The sequence below is a fragment of the Arachis duranensis genome, chromosome 1 (assembly GCF_000817695.3).
Source record: "Arachis duranensis cultivar V14167 chromosome 1, aradu.V14167.gnm2.J7QH, whole genome shotgun sequence".
NCBI classification, from domain to species: Eukaryota; Viridiplantae; Streptophyta; class Magnoliopsida; order Fabales; family Fabaceae; genus Arachis; species Arachis duranensis.
Window position 1 is genome coordinate 92792797 of NC_029772.3, and position 5365 is coordinate 92798161.

The following is a 5365-nucleotide window of genomic DNA, read 5'->3' on the forward strand; positions in this document are numbered from 1 at the left end:
TTGAAATAAAATAATAAATAATTTTTAAATTTTTTTAACTTATTAGTATTTAAAAATTATTATCGGGAGTTTTGATGTCAGGAAAAGTTAATGCAAACTTTTATTGTATCATCATGTGATATGTTTACTCCAACTTCAATTTGACGGAAATTAATTTACATATGGGTCATGAGGTGGTGAAGTGCGGAGATATGGGGAAAGGGAGTGATGCACAAAATGGTGGTGTCAGGGGGGAACTACTCGGACCCTCCGAGTGCTAACACCAACTCGCACCCTCCGAGTTGCATGCAATCCACTGTAGCAGGCTTGGAACTCGGACCCTCCGAGTTGCAGCTCATCACGGACCGTCCGATTTCTGAAGAAGCTAAACGCACGGTCCGAGTTGGTTTTGGCATGTAACACGCGTCGCTCTCCACGTTTCCCCCGAACGGTGCAGCAGTTTGAATAAAGAAAGAGACCAACAAGCTCTTCTCTCACCATCAGAAAACCAAACACACACACTTCACTCTCAAACCTTCTTCTTCATCTCTGAAACTCATCCTTGCATGGTGGAGAACAAGCAATCATGCCCAAAAAATATAAAATTAAAGATGTTGATCGATGTGAGCTTCATATTATTCATTATCTTAGTGATCCTGATTATGTAAGTATTTTTTAATTTTTTGTAAGATTTAGAAATTTATTTATATTTATAATTATTAATATTAAGAATTTTATTATTATGATGGTGATTGTTGGTTAAAAATGATGCATGTGATATATGGAAAAATAGATGCAGTTTATATTTCAATATTTTTAAAATTATTTAAATTTTTTTTGCAGATTTTTAATTAAAAATATTATTATTAATAGGAAAATATAATCATTATTAATGATGAAAAGGAAAGATTTCGGTTGGTATAAAAGAAGAAGTAAATAGATCTCTTATTCAGTAGACAATGTTGATATTTTTTTAATTTTTTATTAATTTGTAGTATAATTATATGTTTTAGTTAATTAAGCATATTTAAATATTGATTTAAAAAAAGTAAGTATAACTGTTAGAGGAGAATTTAAATGTTTATGTTATTGTTATTGGTATTATGACTGATAAAAATGTTGATGTTTAATGATTAATAGGAATATTTTAATTAAGCCATGCTATTTTTTTAATTATGACAATCTTTATAGTATTTAGAATATGAATGTTAATGTTAATGTTGTGTAGAATTGTTGATGATGGCATATACTGATTGTATATATTTTTTGTTATTGAGGGAAAAATGTGTTTCACAGATGAGTAATTAGTATTAGATAATATTTAAATTGTTGTAATATTGTTGAGAATATTCGTTAAGAATAAATAAGTGTATAGGTCATGACTTTTATTTTTAATTATTAATAATTTTAAGGATTAATTCAATAATTTTAGAAGTTAAAAGAATTAGTTATATATGGATTTACTGAAATGATTGATGATGGTAAGTTAGTAACTGTTAATTATATGACTAGTTATTTGTTATGTTTTTTTGTAGAAATTAAGAATGTTGACATGTAACCACCCAGTTCCTCCGGATCGGTACAACGATAGGGTGGAGGAGCATTTACGGATTACTGGGTTCTATCATGTGTCTCAGATTGGGATAGTTCAGTGTCAGAAAGCATTGGTAAATGCTCTAATCGAACGTTGGCACCCAGACACACATACGTTTCACCTCCCCATTGGTGAATGTTCCGTGACTCTTGAAGATGTGGCTCTAATACTTGGTCTTCCCACGGATGGTCTTCCAGTCACAGGGATGACAATGAGTAGTTTTGAAGCCATGGAGGCGGAGTGTCTGCTTCAATTTGGGGTTGCACCTCGTAGAGAGGACTGTAGATCAAGCTGCATAAAACTGACCTGGCTGCGAAATCTAAAAGAGAATTTAGAATTGACTGACGAAATCAGTATACAGAGGTATGTGAGGTGTCATATTATGTTGCTGAAGTTATTTATGTATTAGCCATGTGGACTATGTAATATTGTCTCATAATAGCCTAATATGCTACATTAGATGTTTTTCTATTAATGTATTCACCATCGTATTATATAATGCAACAAACATGTTATAATATTAGATTGTCATTAATTACTAGGTATGTGAGGTGTCACATTATGTTGCTGATTGGGACGATACTGTTTGGGGATAAGTCTGGGGCAGGTGTGCACTGGAAATTTCTACCCTTGCTTCGTGATTTTGTCAATATTGGACAATATAGTTGGGGTTCGGCATGCCTAGCACACCTTTACAGGGCGTTATGCAGGGCATCTCGTTATAACTGTAAGAAAATAGATGGTCCACTAACACTGCTGCTGGGTTGGGCTTGGATCCGATTGCCATATCTATCGCCGCTTCCTAGAGAACCCCGCAGTTTTCCACTTGCAAACAGGTAATATTATGTTACAATGTATCAATTTCTTTATATTTAAGATTCATTTGCGCTAGTTGATGACATCGTATTAGGTGGCGTAATTGGGAGCGTGGTGACCGACGATATAGATATCTCAAGCTAGCTCACTTTAGGAAGGCCTTTGATGAACTTCAGGAAGGCCAGGTGTGTTTTTAATTAAATAAGCATTACTATATTGAATATTGGGCTTAGACAAAATTATCAGTCATTGTGTTGGAGTTATGTGTTGTGGGTTGTAATCATGATTTTTCTTTAATTTTTCAGTTTGTCTGGGTTGCCTATGCTGTGGATCGTGTGGATCCGAATATAATTCCTGCTAAAATATACATGCAATCGGTTATCTGGAGCGCGACTGCTGAAATATACATGCAATCGGTTATCTGGACGCGACAGTTCCGTTGGTGTCGTTTGAATGTGTCGAGTGGCATGCCACGGATAGGTTAAGGCGACAGTTCAGTTTCGTTCACGGTATACCTTCTCAGGAACAGAATTTGGATAAGGCGCATGGAGAGATTCTTACTGGACCTAAAAATCTTAACTGGGCCACGACACCGACTCATTCAAAATGGGTAATGCATTGGACCAATAGGTATCACTACGTCCTTTCTGAACTTCCCATGCCTTCACAGCATCCGTTGGATACCTACCTGAACTGGTACCGATCAAAATATGGGTCCCGCTTAGCCTTGTCGAATCTTGCGGGTGAAGAGAATGATGAAGGCAACCAGGATCTGGATGTGGGCAATGAGGATATGGATGAGGGTAATGAAGAAACCGATGAGGGTAGTCAGGATATGGATGAGGACAATGAAGAGCAGGAGCAACATATATCACCTGCAATTCCGCCTCCATAAGAACAACCTCAAGCCTCAACCCAGTATCTACCTCAGACACAGTTCAGCCCATCATATCCAGTACAGCAACAACATTGGGGTATGTCACAGTTTGAAATAGGTGAGGGACCTTCTTTTAGCCAGTTGCTTGGGTTCATGTCTGCAGATGGAGCACATTCACAATATGGCCAGCAGCCTGAGTTTATGCCTGGCAGGTATTCGTTGGATGCAAGGTATCCAGGCCATACCTCATCCGTTGCTTCTGGAGGCTTTGTTTCTGTTGACTCTAGTAGGAGTGAGGGTGGACGAGGTGTTCTAAATAGTCAAAATCCTAACCGATGTAACATGGGACTCATTGAGGAAGATACTAACGCACTCGATCAAGAAACCGATGCGTATCTAGTAGATGACCCGGATGAAGAGGGCGATGACGACGACGATGAAATTGAAGAGTTCGATGAGGATGAAGAATCTCGCAACGATGGTATTATGTTTACTATTTTACATTGCATATTCCATGAGTTATTCACTTTCTTTGCATATATGGCATTATGTTGTTGGATTTTGCTTCTTTCTTTGTGGTATTTATGTTGGTATATGAATATGTAACGTGCTGCACATACTTGTTTGTTGAGAATCCTTTACAGGTCAGGCACGCAGTCCAGATGACAACGTCAAAGGTTATAATCTGAGGATTGATCCGCCACGTCGGAGTGCTAATCGTTTCACCCCTTCTGTCTTCAAAAAGGCGGCCAAGAAATGCAAGAGCTTTGTGAAGGATGTAAAGTGGAAATTGAGAAAATAGTTCTTTTCTTTTGTTTAGAGTTATTTGTATTTGTTAAACTTTATGTATTGATGACTTTATGTAATTTTATGGGTTATATGTATTTGTTAGACATTATGTACTTATATGTATTTGGTAGACATTATGTACTGATGACTTTATGTAGTGTTTATAGTTATTTGTATTGGAGTTGAAATTATGTAACGATGAAAATATTTTATCGTCAATGCTTATTTGTATGTGTTGGACCTTGTATAGAGTACTTAAAATGTGTTGGACATTATTGATATATTAGCCATCTGGAGCATGTAATAATGTCTCTTAAAACCTTACTATGATACTACAGATATTTCTCAGTTGATGTATTAACCATCATATTATACAATGCTACAGATATGTCATAATACTAGAGTGTCATTAATGATAAGGTTACAAATAGCAGGTCATGTTACCTCAATTTGCTCAGTCAGGTTTTATTACACAATATCATATTAAAACTGTGAACCTAGGGGGCTTCTCTGTTGGTATTTGAACCAATAGACCGACGGCATCTGCTTCGACTATGTCCCTCAGCACCACATAGAGTACATCGCCTAGGACGACGTAACATCCTCGTATCCATGTCATTCAGAAAACGCGTCATCCTGGGCCGACCTTTTGACACACGTCGCATGTATGGATTCGGTATGAACCGAGGTCCGTTGTAAGCAGGCCATGTAGTGGGATTACCTAGTGGCCTAAACCGTGCTCGGTACACCCGCCGCACTTGCTCCATCTTATACACATCATGAACATAAAGTCGCCAATCAAGTCGTTGGTTGGCACAACATGCAAATACATGTCGACAAGGGATTCGGTCCACTTGGAACTCACCACAGTCACATCGAAGGCTACGTAAATCAACAGCAAACTCTAGCCCACTTGGCATCTCACGAACCTCAAAGACCTCATTCTGGCGGTCAAAGCAACTAACCTGGATGTTTCCTGATGCAAGTTGGTTTGCATGCAACTTCGATGTCACTATCTCAGAAAACACATGGCCAGCATTGATCCGGGCTTCGGCATCTGCTCTTTTACGGGTGAACAACTCATTTAGTCTGTAGAATATTGCCTTCACAAGAGCAGTAATGGGAAGATTGCGGGCACCCTTCAATACTGAGTTGATGCACTCCACTAGATTCGTCGTCATGTGACCCCATCGGTACCCGCCATCAAAGGCCAGTGCGTACTGTTCGCGAGGAATTCGATCTAACCAATTTGTGTATGCCTCGCCGCGGTCCCTTAAACGCTGGTAACGCACTTCGTACTCCCGCACCGT